We start from the raw sequence: 17,816 nt of genomic DNA, 5'->3' as shown, positions 1-17,816 counted from the left end.
CTTAAATTAATCCATTCTATCACAAAATTGGAAGTGTAAAAATAGTTACCTGGTTTACTCCATTCCATCATAAAATTGAATGTGTATGTAACAATCCAAGAAGAGCCCCATTTCGTAGTAGTCACAAGGCTTCCAGCTGTACCCTTGACATTTATGGGGAATATCTGAAATGGAAATTCATCCTTGAATTAAAGCGATAAAGCAGCTTGTTTATGCAAAATTCCTGTCAAGAAATTCCAATAGGATTCAGAGTTCAATAAGTTACACACCTCTGCCATTATAACCCATGGTAGTCCTGACATGCCTAATGTGAAAAAGACACTTTCCCCCTGCATGGATTATTAGCCTAACCAGTCAAAATAGTGCATATCAATTTGATGTACAGGTATGTAAACTGCAGTCCAGAATTTAAGTAAAAAAGAACAGTTACACCCCTTTGTTGCTTTTAAGCATTAGGAAGGAAAAGAGACATAAACATTGCCAAGTTTGTGGTGATAACATATTTGGAGCAATAGGTGATAAGATGGCTTTGAGTTCTAAAGATTACAGAATGTAGTGCGACCTTTAAATGTCCCACATTCTAAATTCTAGTTTCATCATAAAAAAGAAAAAAATGTGAGAAAGGAAACAATGCCATTTGTAGTTTGTTTATGGACTGCCAATTAGCACCAACAAACAATGGAGTGATCTCCCTTCCAAACTAAACTCAGAACTACAAGTACCAATAACCCTTCAAACAACCTACAAATTCTGACATTCTAATTGATCATTGAAGCTGAAGCATAAATGAGATGGAATGTGTGAAATTAAATTTAGAAACCTTTTTTCTTTTTCTTTTTTCATTGAAAAGGAGGGGGAAAATCAAGATTTTGGTATTGAATTACCAGCATCCCAATTAGTGCCAAAATGGAAGTGAGTTCCTTCAACTGATTGAGGTCCTGCTCATAATAAAAGCTTCAAAACAATGATCATTCATATAAGATGAAAACAGAACCGTGGATAGATAAGCTCTAAATTTATTTATTTTTGCTAGAAACCTGAAAGCAGAATGCCAAGCCTAAAAGCAAGCGACTCAAGAACATTCCACCAGCAGACACCTGCAAGAATTGGTATTCTTCATTGTTATCAACTCATCAATGACAACTAAATAGAATTTAAAGCTGAATCTTGTCATGCTCACCATAAGAAGTGGTCGTCTTCCTGATTTATCTGTCAAGATTACACTCACAATACCTGCTGGAATCTGCAAAAGAACGGTTGCATATTTAGGAAATGTATCAAGAAGAATCCCACATTTACTCACAATTATGATCAGCCAAGTACCTTCACAAGAGCCAGCAATTTAGTCCCAATACTTTTTGAAAAACCTACAATAAACCAGATTTCAGAATCCTTCTCCCACCCCCAGATTCAAATATATATTATCATACAGGAAACAGTCTTTCAAGCAGTAAGCTTACCAGCATCTACAAATATAGAGCCTGCATAATAACTAAGTGCACTGGGCCCTCCAAATTGTTGCAGTAACATCAACCCAAGTCCAACCTAAACTAGATTTAAATAAAATATGTCACTTAAACGATTGGACAAGCTACAGAAAGCGAAGGGGTGACAATGATTGAGGCTTACGATCAGTGACTGAGAATATCTGCGCTGGAATAAGTCCAAAATTCTTGGTTTTGAGTGTCGTTCAAAGGTTTCTGTATAATGCTGTGAAAAAAAGGGAGCACATATGAATTTTTCTTGTCATTGTGCCTTAAAGGTCAATAACACATAAGAAAATTTTTCTTTTAGATGAGGTTATCTAATAGAATTACTGTCATAAAAGCACAAAATTAAAAGGCTACTTTGATATCAGCCACTTCTTGAGATATATCAGAATTCTTCCCCCTAAGATGTTGTAGAGCTGCTTGAAGCTCTATTTCTTTACCAATTTTTGCCTGCAGCAGAAATCATACTCATCATTTTGCATTCTAATACACTTTTTATTTAGTGAATAAACCCCAAAAGAGAAAAAGAGGGGGAAAAAACAAAAAGAAAAAGAAGAAGAAATGAGTAGTCTTTTGATGTTTCTCTTGACTTTGAAAAGTCCACAAAACACGTTTAAAGAAAAGTTCATTTTAGTCTCAAAATTAAAACAACATATAAATTACATTTCGATCAAGATTTTTGGACCTACCAACCATCTTGGAGACTCTGGAACAAAGAATAATCCCATTAGTTGTACAAGACATGGAGCAGTAACTGAAAATAAAACCAACTTTATTGTTATAAGAGATTTTTCTTCAGATCAAATAATGTAGTGAAGGACCAAGAAACAAGTTACCAATTAATGCCAAGGTGCGCCAGGTAATGATATTTCCAAGAAATACATTAGTGAAACACCAGAAGCTACGAGCAACTGCGCACTTGACAAAGCATTGGTGTGTTAACAATGAGTTTGAGATTGGTTTAAAGCCACAATGATTTCATTATACCTCGTTAGCTGATGCAAATGGTCCCCTTAGATTTTTAGGTGTTACTTCTGCAATGTATACAGGTACCTGATTGGTATAAGAACTCGATCATTATTTTGTCTTTTAAATTGATACATCAAATTTTAACACAAATAAAATTACCACAAAGCAAAAATTTCCAATGCCAATTCCCAATGAAAGTCTCCCAAGATCGAGCCACCAAATGTTCTATATCAAACAGTGAACTCCATTAGTGACTGAAACCCAGCAGACATAAGGTATAATCAGAAGGTTTTCTTTTCAAAACTAGTTGGGAGTTGGAGCTCATTCTAAGAATAGATCTTCAATAACATCATGATGCTTTGTGTGGCTTCATTGAGAAATTGCAAGACAAGGTGAATTGGGAGCAAAAGTCAAGAATGTTTAACTATCAACTTAGAAAATCAATTTAATTAATCTTCTTTATATCTAGTGTTTACGAAGTGTAGAATTGTTACCATAACTTAAGGGAGTTAGGGAGTTACTAGCCCTCAAGGCAAAGCTATCAATAACATATTCAGTTATTCAATACTAATTAATCTTTTCTCAATTTGTTGATTTAGGGTTTTTTTTTTTTTTTTTTTTTTTTTTAAATCCTAAGGCTCCTAATAGATTCTGGGGTTATTACAAGTTATAGAAGTTGGTTAGAACTTACAACCCTTTCCACACCTTCCATTCTGCATCATTACTTGAACATATTGACAATCAAATGCAGCATAATTGGAATGAAGGACAAGGGAGAACACCTTTCCAAACGCAATGGTGAGCCACCCTACCAAGCTGAAGATTTCAGAGAACCGCATTGCCTGCATTACAATAGTAACAAGAAACACACACAAACACAAAGTTTTTAGTTTTACAGCTTTACAGTAAGCCTTAAGATTCAGAAAGGTGACAAAAGAAACTTACACCTTTCCGACCAAAAAGGTCTGCAATCCTTCCACTTACTAATCCACCAATTACTCCTCCAACAGTCAACGATGAACCAAAAACTGAATACTGCACATGGCAGAAGAAATGTAAGATAAATAACAGAGTTGATTGGCAACAAAATGAATTCTACTGAAACAAAGAACTGTAACATTTCATTATAGTAAAGTTCAGCACAAAGAAAAAGTTTGGTCATACATACAATTCATCAAAGACGTAAAATCTAAAGAAAATAGAAGCTGTGAAGAACAAATACAAGTGTGCATCTGTGCAACACTATACGTAACATTTTAAATTTGTTTTCATTGGTCATATATGTGTAAATTTGTGAAAAATATACATAAATATTCACATAAGAATGGTTAGAAACACTTATATTCTCACAATTATGTTTATATATATGTATAGGAATGCCAAGAGCCTTGTAATGCTATTAGCACCTCCTGATATTTCCTACAGAAACATTTAGGGTTCAAATATCTCTTCTTTCAACTATAGAATTATCAAAAAAAAAAAATATATATATATATATATATATAGCAATTTAATGTTCAGCACATTTGTTTATTTCTAGCATGTATATTCACACTTGCGCAAAAGCTATGGTTTTAATAATATAAAAAAAAAACACACACACACACACATTGATATATGTTCATATAACATATCTACTTTCCCTATTATTGACAATTTAGGGTGCACTTAGTAAGTTGAAGTGAATGAAGCCCCTCTGTTTTGGCTTGGGTGGTACTATTATTAGAATAAATGACAGGTTTAAGTTTTACCTTAGGTAGAAAAATGTATATACAAGTAAACAACATATCCAAGAAAATGCATGTACAAATAAACCATAAGTGAAAAAAAAAAAGGGTAATAAATTACTAGTACTTACTGCTGCCACAGATATGTCCAAATCTTCTATGATTCCAGATTCAGCTGGTGATGAATATCCTATCTGTAAGTCAATGATCAAGTATTAGTCTAAACAAAACGGAAAATCTTGTGGCTAATGCTCCATGGAACAGAGAATATAAATCCCTTTTTTTGTGGAGCATGTAGACCTATATTATCACAAAAAATACCTTATGCAACAAATTATATCAGTTCCCTTAAATACATATCATATATATATATATATATATATATATATATATATATATATATATTTAAAGGATTTTATTAACGTGTCCCCTAAGAGCACACAATAATATATCATTTTTAGAAAAAGTTTTATCAGAAATTAAAAAAGTTTTAACAACTTTTTCAATTCCCGATATACTATTTTTAGAAAAAAATTTATCGAAAATTGAAAAAGTTTTGACAATTTTTTCAATTCCCAATAAAAATTTTTCAAAGAATGATTTATTAATATATACCCTAAAGTATGCATTAACCGGACCCATATTTAAAACTCATAGAGCCAAATTATCAAAAACCCATATAAGATTTTTCAAGACATTTGACATAAGTGTTGTGATGGAAGTAACATCATTGTCCTACTGACACTACTTTATCATGCATCTATCACAATCCGTTATGTTAACAGTTGTGAAAAGGGTAATGTGTCCCAAGAGGTATTGATTTAGGAAAAAAAAAAAAGGGGGATGGTTTATTGGGTGGTGTAAAGGTAATTTCTTGAACTGTAAATTATGAAAGTAGTAAAGATTCCTAGTGGTTCCGGAACCCTATGTTTGTGGATCCAACGCCACCGTCCACCTATTTAACATTAGCAAAAAAAAAAAAAAAAAAAAAAAAGCCAGAAATATAAAAAAGGATAGGTGTAAAAGAACTCAGAAGGTTCGAATGCTGAAAATAAGGATTTTATGCCATAGGATGGAGTCAAAGCCACCGTTCTCAGAACTTGGGACCATTACTGAACTTTATTTAAGACCAGCACTGAAACCTACCATAGTAGTTAGCAGTTAGCACTGGACGTTGGTGACTCCCAAAAAAAAAAAAAACATAGAAAAGTAGATGCTTAAGAAACGAGTAAAAAGTGGACTATACATGAGGAAAAACAAAAAGGTTGTTCAACATCATGATGTGTAATTTTAGGACACCCTTTCCAAATAACGCTACTGTACAAATGATTTCGTTAGTTGGCTGGTTTTGTAAGAATTTGGGAAACTAACATCTCGAGTTTTAGAAACTCGAGATTTAATTAAAACTCGAGTTTTTAAAACTCGAGTTATCGTGTTTGTTCTTCGATTACGTGGACAAAGTTTCCACCTGGAGGAATTTAGCCACGTAGAAATCGAGTTTATAAGACTCGAAATATGCATTAAAAATCGAGATTTTAAAACTCGAAATCCACACAATATTCACTTTACCTTTCAAACGCGTAACTGAAACACTCTCAGTCTCTCAACTCTCAGTCTCTCTCTCAACTCTCAATCTCTCAACTCTCAGTCTCTCAAACGCTCTCTCTCAATCTGTCAAACACTTTCAAACGCTCTCTCTCCTCTTTCAGAACCCTCTCTCTCTCGCTTCTCAGCTGCTGCTACACCGACTGCCGGTCCGCCGTAACACCGCCGGTAAGCCTCTCTCCCTTCTCTCCATTTCCTTTCATCTTTCTTTTCTTTGCTCCATCTTTATATTTAAATAGCCAAACCGAATATCCATTAACATACATTTTTTTGATAAACATTCAGCAACATTTTAGTTGAATATACAGCCACTACATTCTATTTTTTTTGAATTAACTGAGGGGAATGTTACTTTAGAGTTATAGCTGCAAAGTTGTGTGTAAAGATTTTCTACTCACGAATTTGAAGCAAACACTTCTTTCAACTATAAATTTATTCACATTCTAAATTCTCAAATTCTATTCCATGTCCCCAGATTTCAACTCCTATTCACTTTACGTTTTGTGGGGTTGTGGAAATTTAATTGATTAATTTTATAATATGTATATGTATGCTGATTGTGTGTAGAAATCTGATATGGTGGGTGTTCAAGCTTATTCCAGTTGATAATATGCAATGTGCTGATTGAAGAGAGGAGGACGGTAAATTGTTATCAATGGCAGAATGTGTTTCTTCACCATCAATAGAAAAAGTCTATAAAAACAATTTTCCAAAAAATAAAAATAAAAATCTTTACACACAACTTTGCAGCTATAACTCTAAAGTAACATTCCCCTCAGTTAATTCAAAAAATTTTATTGTTGAATAAACATTCAGCAACATTTTTTTGATAACTCTTTTGGGTTGATTGTTGAATTGTTGTATTGTTTGTGGATTGATTGTTGATTGTTGATTGTTGAATTGTTGCATTCTGCTGGCTTTAAAATTTGTTTCACCAACCGTTCTAGGCGCCAAGGGGCATTAGTAGGTTATATGCACAAGCTTTGGTCTGTAAGAATATACAGCCACTACATTCTATTTTCTTGTCAAACCTTTAATCTTTTCAACTTAAGATAGGGTGGTGACAGGTTGGGCTGGTTGGAGCATATCAACACCACATTGACAAGTCTGTTTGGCAAATTTGTTAGAGAATAACGCGCAACCTTCTAATACATTGACTGAATTTGTGTAAACCCATGTCAACTGGTTTAAGTCTTCTCTATTTGGCTAGTTGTATATTTTGTTGATAGACTAGGGAAAAAGAAACAAATTAGACAATGATCTAATAAGTTAATATTTAATCTTTATGGGTAACTTTTAGTTATCACTTATCATTTTCATTTTTTTTCTTACCCTCATGATCTGAAACTTAAATTATTTTGATTTTAAGGATTTGTAATTCTTCTTCTTCTTCTTTTTCCTTGGCACCCTGAAACCAATTTTAAACCCCATCAACCCTTAAAATTCCCATATATAAAACTCTTAAATCTATTCAGACTTTCTTTTTCCTTAAACTTGGGTTTTCTTACTTTATTGTAAGCTCAAACTTTACCCTTTATGTTAATCTTTTAAAACCCTGAATCCAATATATTTTTATAAACATTTCCTGCCATTAAGGGGTTAGGACTTAGGAGGGCTTGAGCTTTCTCAGAGCTACAGCTTTTTGGAAAAAGCTTCAGCTGCTTTCAGAAGCAACCCAAGGCTGATTAACAAAATCTGCCTAAAAAGTCAAGCTGCATCACAAAATCAGCAAACTGCCGAAATGCCTGTGGGTTACAAAACCTTTTACACCTATGGAGAAGCCTCAGGAAACGAGTTTTTGGCCTCAAAGTTGATATTTTTCACCCTAAATTTAAATTTTAAAACGTACAATCTCTCCATCCACCATTTAGAGAATAAAATCATAAATTTGGGTCAAGTCTAAACATACAACCTCTCTTAATTGATTAACCTCTGATTTTAAGGCTTTCCACCAACATGATTTTTTCTGGCATATAATGCACCAGATTCAATACAACACACTTTTTTCAACCAAAAAGTCATGGCTTTTGTAGCTAACCTTTGACTACAAACCACTAAAGTATAGGAGTTTTTATAAAATTCTTATTTTATTAAACAAAATCCTCCCAACCAATGCTTGGAGAAGGATCTCTTTTGGACAAGATTAAGAGAAATCTGCTTTTAGCGACGGCGACCATTCTATATAATCTTCACCATTTATTTTCGGGTGCGCCCTTTAAACGGTTCCCCAACCTTCGAAAGCATCATAAAAGAAAGCCGTATGTTGGAATACACCTGCTACATAAAAGGAAGGCTGTCTACAATTGGTCCCCATGGCAGCCAAGTGTAGTGGAGACTAATACGTGTTATTTTCTTGCATCATTTATTAGCTTCAATGGTTAGACCTTGCGAAAATTTCACTCATATATGGGTGCATGCATATAATCTGTTTTTTAAGAAGCACTTCGTGGACCCTTTTGACCACTAACATACATTTTTTTGAAAAACATTCAGCAACATTTTTGTTTTGATAACTCTTTTTGATTGATTGTTGAATTGTTGTATTGTTTGTGGATAATTGATGCAGCCAGCAACTATGATTTAAATTTCATGCTTAAAATGGCTCTTCAATATTTATGGGTAGTTTACTATTTACTTTTGATTTAGGGGTCTGTTATGTTATTAAGTCGTTTATTTTAGGCTAAAATGCAAAATGCACCTTCTAAGTTTAACTGAAGTTCATTACAATCTTCTAACTTTATTTTTGTTCAATTGAGTTCTCTAAATTTTTAACAAAATTGGATGAAAGGACTAAATTTGAAACTTAAAATGATTCAATTGAAGGAAAGTAAAGTTAGAAGACTAACATGAATTTTAGTCAAACTTAGAGGGTGCAATTTGCATTTTAGCCTTTATTTTAAGTTTGTGCTGAATTCAAGTAAGTTGACAAGTCTTTTCTCACTTTTGAGTAGTTGTTATTATTTAGTTAGTTGTCTATAATGATTATTTTTTTTTTGTTTGATAGGTCTATAGAGAATCTTGAAAGTAGTAGGTATTTGTTAGGAGAATTTAGAACTATAAAAACCAGGTCTACGGCTAATGTAAGGCGGTCTATTGCCGATTAAGAATACTATATCCCATTTAGGGCTCATGTCATTTCAACTTTGTTTTGTCTTCTCATAATCTGTTTTAGATTGGTTCCGGCAACCCTTGGCTGCATTCATGGTTATGTAGAAGCTCAAGAATGCGAGCCTAGGAAAATTGGAGTTCGAGTTACTATATTTCCTAGTTTCGGTAGGAAGAGTAAGAGCCTCCATTTTTTAGCTACATGCCCAAAATCTACGGGTGGAATGCAATCTAATGTGTTTAAATTGTTAGTTTTAGACTTGTTATGTACATACATACATATACACGTGTGTGTGTGCGTGTGCGTGCATACTTCAACTTTAACGACCCTTTTAAGAAATGAAATAATTATGTATTTTAACAATTTTACTAGGCTTAATATAATTGTTTGTGGGCATTAGAGTTATTTATGAAGACTTAATTCTGTGGAATATTGTTGCACTCTTTGCGGTATGGAGCACAGGATCGATGAGGAGCCGAGAGATTGTGCGCCCTGGTCCGAGAAGATCCTTCATTGTTGACGCGACAACGAAATCATCGATCGAGAGGACATTTGGAATGGCGAGGTGAAATATCTAGTTTTAACAAGCTGCTTTAATTTTTACGTCGTCTTTGACTTTTAGCAAGTTCTTTGAAAGTTGTATATCTAATTCTAACGACCGCTATAATTTTTATCCATTTTACAGGACTCGGGCTCACTTACATGCCGTGGTCGCGCTAAGGAGATAGCAAAGATAACGATGCAAGATAATCGGGTGATTGATATTATCAAGTTGGTGGGGTTAGAAGGATTGTTTAGGGTCCCTTCCAGAGAGATAGATCATTGCCTAATATCGGCCCTAGTTGAGCGATGGCGGCCGGAGACTCATACGTTCCATCTTCCACATGGTGAGATGTCAATCACCCTAGAAGATGTGGAGGTCATTTTTGGACTTCCTATAGACGGTGAGGTCTTGGTTGGGCCGACTACTGTGGTGGATGGGAATTGGAGGCAAGCGTGCGTGGAGTTGCTTGGTTTTGGCGTTCGGAGAATGACAACAAAACTTTGGTGGGGCAAAGAATTCTCATTAGCCGCCTTGTTGAGCGCATTGCGAGCCACCGCCTCATGATGCAACGGAGGAGCAAGTACATCAGTATGCCCGGTGTTATATTTTAGCACTACTAGGGGATAAGATTTTCATGGATAAGTCGGGAGATAGGGTGCATCTGATGTTCTTGGAGTTCCTGCGGAACCTTCATGATCCGCCAAAGTATAGTTGGGGTAGTGGTTGCCTGGCATGGTTGTATAGAGAGTTGTGCCGGGCAAGTGATAAAGAGGCATCGCAGATTGGTGGGGCGTTGCAATTGGTCCAGTATTGGGCATGGGCGAGGTTGCCATTCTTGTGCCCGAGGATAGAGCCTCCACCTGGATGCGATTATGGCCCATGGCCAAAAGCTCCACTTGCATTTAAGTAAGTATTTTCCTGATACTTAGTGTGTGTTATGCAATGTACTATTGTTAGTAACTAAGTGGTAATATCTTATGTTATTCGATCGTAACTGTAGGTGGGTGCGGGTGCCAAGCCCGAAGAGTAGGCCATCCGGCACGGCGTTGATCCATTATCGTGAGCAATTAGCTAGAATGCAGCCGGACCAGGTAATAATATACAAAATTTCTGTGGAAGTTATGTTAATTTTCCTTAAGAATATGTTGAAATCATTGCTTTAACATATCTTCTATTTTAATTTTTGTTTTTCCCTTTATCTATGTATTCTCCTTTGTTTCACATTTTAAGATGCTATGATAATTGTATTTTGTTTCTACTGTAGATTATATGGCAGCCATATGAGGCGGACTTCGGCCACCTTCCGACTTCTGCGTCGCGAGGAGGGATACGTGGACGGCAAGGGTGCCACCGGTGTGTTTTTGCATAGTAGAGACACACCACCCGGATCGTGTCCTTCGACGGTTTGGGTTGGCGCAAGAGCGGCCCGACCATGTTGTGTACGATGATAGACTGCATAGAATAGACTTACGTGGGAAGGTGGAAAAGAATTGGAGGGAGGAGCATGGACCGTATATCCTTACATGGGATACGAGACAACAACGAGTTTGCCATGCACCTCCTCAGATTGGTGAGATGCCTCGCAATCATGATTATTACCGCTGGTACCGTTCGGTCACTCGAAAGTATGTCGACCGCAACGGCGCTAAATTAGATATAATGGTAATGTGTTAAATTAGATTTTATTGCCTACGTTGTTTTTTCTTCGGTACATGTAGGAACGTAGAATCAATTGATTTCTTTTTTCGGCAAATCTGGTTTGATCGTGACCTCCAATTAAAAAGACTTTCTATTACATATAGTATTCTAATAACACTTTTTGTTCTTAGTTGAGTATTTGAGTAGATCAAATCTGATTGTCTTGGTTCTTTCTCCGTTTTAGATTGAAAGCCATTTAGCACTGTTGGAGATGCTTCCTGTAGGCAGCCGAGCACACAACCATGTCCGACGTGTCCTAAATAATGTGGGCTGGGCTTGGTAGTGGTCTTGCGGCAAATGGGCGAGGCAAACAATGGGCATGAGGCCGAGTCAACGGCTACGCAACCCCAAGCACAAACCCGGCACCCCGAAGTACATCGACCCGTGGTCAAGGTGCTACGCAAGCCCAAGCACAAGTGCGGCTAGGGGCCGTGGTCGGCCTGCTACGGCAAGCCCAAGCACAAGTGCGGTAGGGGCCGTGGTCGGCGTGCAACAACCCCTCGGGTTGTAACTAGTCCCGAGGTACCTGCACCCATCCCACACGCATCTCCTCCACCCGAGGTTCCTCCACCCATCCCGGATGCATCTCCTCGACTCGAGGTCCCTTCACCCACCCCTCCTTAGCAGCCAAGTTTTGATCGTGGTTTTGATTTTCATATTACCAATCCAACACACCCTGAGACACCCTCATACCCACCCACCAGCTCCAATGCACCCACTTTGCCCATGACAATGATCCCCACTCCTAGCTATACAGAGCATCATTACCCACCTACCTCATCCTCATCCGACCCTTTAGGGCCTCCGGTTGGGATTGACAACGATGTACGGACGAGCATCCCCCTCGGCGGCCCTCACCCCCACGAGGTAGACCACAACGTACTAGAAGAGCACCCACTTGTGGGACTGGTGGACACAAAATAGGACACAAAGGCGGCTCTATGGTATGATAACATTACCAACAATGTAATGATATATCTTGTGGTTCACTTTATTCTTATCATTACACCGAATATTGATTGTATGCATCTAATGTCTTTGCAGCACGATGATGAGCCTAAGGATGATGCCCCACAGCCTCCTCCCCCCGCGCCCAAACATTACATAAGGGTTAAAAAACGCAAAATTGGTGAATCTTGAAAAAGAAGCAATACCTGAAATGTGGTAAATAATTTTATTAGAAATTATTGGAATTTTAAGGTGGGCAATATTTTGCAATAACATTATGCATGTACTTGTGTTCTATTGAGAACTTGTTACTAAACTATGTGTTGGTCTTGTGTGATGGGACTCTTACAGAATCTGGGAAATAAAATTTATGGCGAATGTGTGTTCACAACTCTGACTATCATTGCTAGTGCCATAATGTTCAAGGTAGATATCTCAAACATATCCTGAATTATGCTTCTGATGCTACATGATGCTTTTATAATTTGCATACATTACTGAGAAATGGTGAGCTGTAATCTTTTTCTTCTTGTATATTGTGCGGGATTGGTCGGGTCGGCCTATTACTTGGATTGGGCACCACGAGTCCCGCTTCACCTTTGATGTTGTTGCGGATGAGAATGTCGGCCAGTACTCTTATTAGATTGATTATTGCATACGTTCTGTTGCGTTTAGTTGTCTTTTCTTCCCAATGCCATGGTTGGGCCTCATTTAAGTGATGCAACAACAGGAGAAACTATTTAAAGTGGCTGGATTGCCGATGGTAGAGAATTGCATGGGAGGCTACAATTTAAAGGTTCGCATAACAATATCATCAAAATGCATAGAGATCTATATCCTTAAAAATTTGCATTGGGGTATGCCTCCAAACCGTTATGTATTAAGAAAGCCACAATTTTTTTTAGTTCTGTTTTATTATTGTTTTAATAATTAGTGGCTACAAATTCTTCATTTAGACACATTTTTCTTTTTGTTAATCATTACTTCGGTAACACTAGGACACTTCTTGTTTAGGTGAAAAGGTATATTGATGTTTATTCGGCGTCATCGGTCATTGGATTTTCCCATGAAGACTTGTTGCAAATAGCAGACATATATGCTCAAGCGAGAGGAGAATTGGTCACATACAAAGAAATCATTGTTAGATAAAAATGAATGCTTTGTGATTCATTACCTGTTCTTAAGAGGCAAATTGATTTATATGTTAATTTCCTAACAAGTGTTGCGAGCTAGCACGCTCCAAATGGACTGAGTTTAATCTAAATATGATGGGTATTGGTTTTGGCATTATGTTAGTATCGCTCCTTGTCCATTTTCTTGCTATCAAGAGGGTGAACAAGCAGTATGGTGCTTCTTTCACTTCATGTGGAGATTCTGGGATTTCCTTTGGCTTAATTTGTGCTTGTTTTGTAGTAATTATACGTGCAAGCGACTTCCTCTCAAATAGTTTTATTTGTAAGCTCCATGTCTCGACTTTTCTTGGCTTTATGGTTGCACATTCCATCTTATATGCTGACATTTGCAACCTTGTTTTTGGGAACCTTGGGATCAGTGGAAGAAGGAAAAGTAGCAAATTTTCTTTTGGCTACAACGGCTTTGTTAAGTTACGTTATTCGATCATGAAGAAGAAGATGCTATTAGAAGTAGGTATTTTGCACGAGATTCTTGTAATTAATTTTTCAGCAACCTTCAATGTTGTGGGTATGATATTATAATTTGTACATAGGGTATGTTTGCAAAGCATAGGATTTAGGTTACGTGCTCATCCTGAAAAAATCGACTTAAACTCATGTTTTTATATGCAAGTTTGTCGAGGCTGTATAGTAATCTAGGTTGGTATTTGATAAAGTTCAGATTTTGTTTAGTTTGGTTTTCAATTTTTAGCTCATAAACATCAAATTGAGACCCTGTTCATGATTTTTACCAAATAATACCAAATCAAAACCGGTTACACTAATGATGGTTTGTGTGGTTTTTTTTTTTGTGGTTCATGAGACCCTCTTAATACTTTTGTATTTAATATTGTAATATCATTTACGAAGGTTATTCAAGATTTGTTTCTCTTGAAGCTAATTTTTCAGTCATGTATTGCGGGCGGTTGTCTTCCTTCTTTTGATCACCTTCTGCAGATTTTCTATTGAAGTTGGGCTATCAAAGCAGGCTGCTACCTCACAATTTCTGAATGAATCTACTTCATGGATGACCGGTATTGCCTCGGGAGTTACTTCTTGGACATTTATAGCTGAGGTTGTGCCATTGCTAGTGCTGATTTTATTGGCATACTTGCTATACAAGACCATTTCTAGCGAGATCTTGTAGAGGGATATGGAAGTACGTGATCATGGGAACCATTTTAAGTTATTTTCTCATAGCGATTGCATTGGGCCTCGAGAAAGTAGCATAAGGAGTCTTGCTGCGGTTTCTAATGTCATTGGCGAAATTGCATCCCTCAAATAATTTATGCAATTGGGTTTGGGCAATTATTACTACGGCATTTGGTCGGCGAGTTCAACAAAGATAAATTTTTAGATGGCAAGGAAAACTTAGTTATTAAGACAATCGGGATTCTCTCTCGCTTGGAGTTCAATAGTCATTCTTCTATCGGGACAACAAGGTCCCTTGGTTGCTTTAGCATCAATAATTGGAGGTGATTATTATTTTTGTGCCTAAATCCTTGTTCTAGTTTCGATTGTACATTGGCTAGAGACAGGCTTTTTGCAATTTTATATTCACATTAATGCAACGTATTTTATTACCTTTGATTTATTACCTTTGATTTATCAGGACAAAATGCTTTTATTACCTTTGATTTGATACAGATCTAATCTATCATAGTTGATATGTTCTTGTGACCCTTTCAATATCAAAGTCTTTGATAAAATGCTCGCTAAGTTTCATATATATATTTTTGTGTTTTTTTTAATTAAAAAAGAAAAAAAATTATCATCTTCACAAACGTAGAGGCATTAACGGATAAGAAATCAAAGATTGAAATTTGTATTTGTTTTGATGTATTATGGTGTAAATTTAAAAATCAGAATCTTTGATAAAATGCTTGCTAAATTTCATATATTTTTTTGTTCTGTTTTGATCAATTGCTAATTGTTTTGATAAGTGACTTGGGACAAGAATTTATGATTTGTAATTGGTTAACTATCTTGTATAATTTATAATTATGCAATTCTGTTTGTGAAATTTGCAGCTGTTTGATGGGTAGTTATTAATTATAATCAATCCTACTGGTTTGTGAAATTGCAGTTTTTCGATGGATGTGGGTATCACGGGACATCATTTGAGCAACGAGTTGTCGGACTATTACTTGGAGGGCACCCTGAGTCCCGCTTCACCTTTGATGTTGTTGCAGATGAGCATGTCAGCCAGGTACTCTTATTAGATTGATTATTGCATCTGTTCTGTTGCGTTTAGTTGTGTTTTTTTCCCAATGCCATGGTTGGGCCTCATTTAAGTGATGCAACAACAGGAGAAACTATTTAAAGTGGCTGGATTGCCGATGGTAGAGAATTGCATGGGAGGCTACAACAGTTGCATGTTCGCATATGGCCAAATGAGTTTCCCCAACAATGATGTTGGATAGTTCAAAGGTCTTTTGTGCTAGTTAAATCCAGCATGTTATACTTAATCTGCCAGCAAAGTTTAATGTATTTTCTAAATTTAGCTTGCATTCTAATATGATCTAGTTTTGCTGTTATTATATATAATTGTTTGTATCTAGACTGGAAGTGGAAAGACTCACACTATGCTTGGAGACATTGAGGGAGGCACTCGAAGACACAGTGTAAATTGTGGGATGACACCTAGAGTATTTGAACATTTATTCACAAGGATTCAAAAGGTATGTGCCTAACTACCCTAGGATTGGCATTATGTGTGTACATACATAAGAGTCCTCTGCTTCACCTCATTTCTTATATGATCATTTGGATCAGACACCAATGACATATGACATATGATCATTTGAAACTAATATTTTTGAGGTTTCTTCCTACCATACTAGGTATATTTAATTTACATTTTGGGTTTCAAGTGATAGCTCGATGGTAGTGACCCCCTTTGACCTTTGTGGTGCCTAATGTAATATTTGTAATTCGAACCCCATCTTCCCCCTCCCCCACTATCTATATATCTATCTATCAAAAAATATTTTAAAAATTACATTTTATATGAAACCATTTCTAAAATTTTTAGATCTTTATATTCTAGTTTTTTATTTGAACATGTAAAAGGTGTTTCATTTTTCCCTGTCTGTTTATATATGCCTGAAATGTTCTCAACATGCAAATATGGTTAAACCTTTGATCATAGTCTTATTTTGTCTGTTACTTCCTTTCTTCCAAATTTTAGTCCCATTGATATAAAAGTTACTCTTTAAGCTACCTTTGTTTATTTGTTGCAAGAAATTCAATGCATTTGTCAATGGCTCGGTTTTGGTATGCAGGAAAAAGAGGCTCGTAGAGATGAAAAGTTGAGATTTACTTGTAAATGCTCATTTTTGGAAATATACAACGAACAGATTCTTGATCTTTTAGAGCCATCCTCTAATAACTTGCAGGTATGGATAATTTTTTGCTGAAAGTTCTGACCAACCAGTTATGCCTACAAAAAAAATGCACATTATTAGTGCAGAAAGAGTTTTATATTTCTGCAAATTTCTCTTCTTTATGAGGTCATTAAAAAATAGAGAACAATTTCTCTTATGATCTTGTTGGATTGATGGCTACAATGAAGTTTTGAGCTGCTCCATTTGTTTTGATTAGTATGCCAGGAAACTTAATTCCTTATTTTGGTGTCTATGTTACAGATAAGGGAAGACATTAAGAAAGGCGTTTATGTAGAGAACCTGAAGGAAATAGAAGTCACAAGTGCTCGAGATGTTATTCAACAACTTATTCAAGTATATAACACCATTATTCAACAACAGTTGGAACTATTTTTTCTCTAGAAATAATTGTTACTCATTCTTTCTCTCTCTCTCTCTCTCTCTCTCTCTCTCTCTCTCTCTCTCTTTCAGCACATATGATCTAAATCCATGTGCTTGCATATATTTTGGAAGTTCATATTCTTCTGTTTATCAAGTTTTCTGTTGTTTTAACTCAATTATTTTATGTATTTTGCAGCCACAACTTGAAAGTGGTGATAAAAGTAAGTTTTTCAAATTAATCCCACATTTTGTGATTACATTTCAGTTTTATCTGTATTATTCTTGAGATTGTTTTAAACTTCTGTTGTTTCAGTTATAATGCCTCCTTCACCTTGGTACCACCTTGGTTAGTTCATCTAATTTGATCTCTTATTATGCATTATGTTTCTCATAGTTGATGTAGTTTTTATTCGTCATGGCCTTGAATTAAGATTGCTAATGTGGATAATAAATTTGCAGCATCTTTACATATTGATTATCCAATGTTGTTTGAGCTTCGGAATGCTTCTGCTGAGGGGGTTTCTCATTGTGGCGTTCTTGAGTTCATTGCTGAAGAAGGCATGATCTATATGCCTTACTGGGTAGGCATTCAAAATATTTTTTGGGCTTGGAACTGGTACTGCAATTTGCTATAAGGAAGTTTAGCTGTCGGAGATGTCTTCTGGTCATATAATTTGTGCCTTTTCTTTTTGTATTCTTTCTATATAGATGCATTTTTCATTTATTTTATTGCTTGGAACTGGTACAATGCATTTTTCATTTATTTTATTTCTTACTTGTTTTTTCTATT

At 36.0% G+C, this 17,816-nt stretch overlaps 1 long non-coding RNA gene and 1 pseudogene across 1 annotated transcript; one reads left to right on the top strand and one right to left on the bottom strand.

Moving 5' to 3' along the window:
• Positions 1–17,816, bottom strand: part of LOC142617238 (sugar transporter ERD6-like 5) — a 29,373-nt pseudogene that overhangs the window by 218 nt on the left and 11,339 nt on the right.
• LOC142615645 (uncharacterized) lies at positions 10,141–10,728 on the top strand. Its single transcript, XR_012840804.1, has 3 exons — positions 10,141–10,347; positions 10,442–10,532; positions 10,706–10,728. It is a non-coding gene; the product is annotated as an uncharacterized LOC142615645 (long non-coding RNA).

This window comes from Castanea sativa, chromosome 11 (genome assembly GCF_040712315.1).
Source record: "Castanea sativa cultivar Marrone di Chiusa Pesio chromosome 11, ASM4071231v1".
In the NCBI taxonomy this organism is placed as follows: Eukaryota; Viridiplantae; Streptophyta; class Magnoliopsida; order Fagales; family Fagaceae; genus Castanea; species Castanea sativa.
The sequence above is the reverse complement of the archived record's forward strand: the minus strand, read 5'-3'. Positions and strand labels throughout refer to the sequence as shown.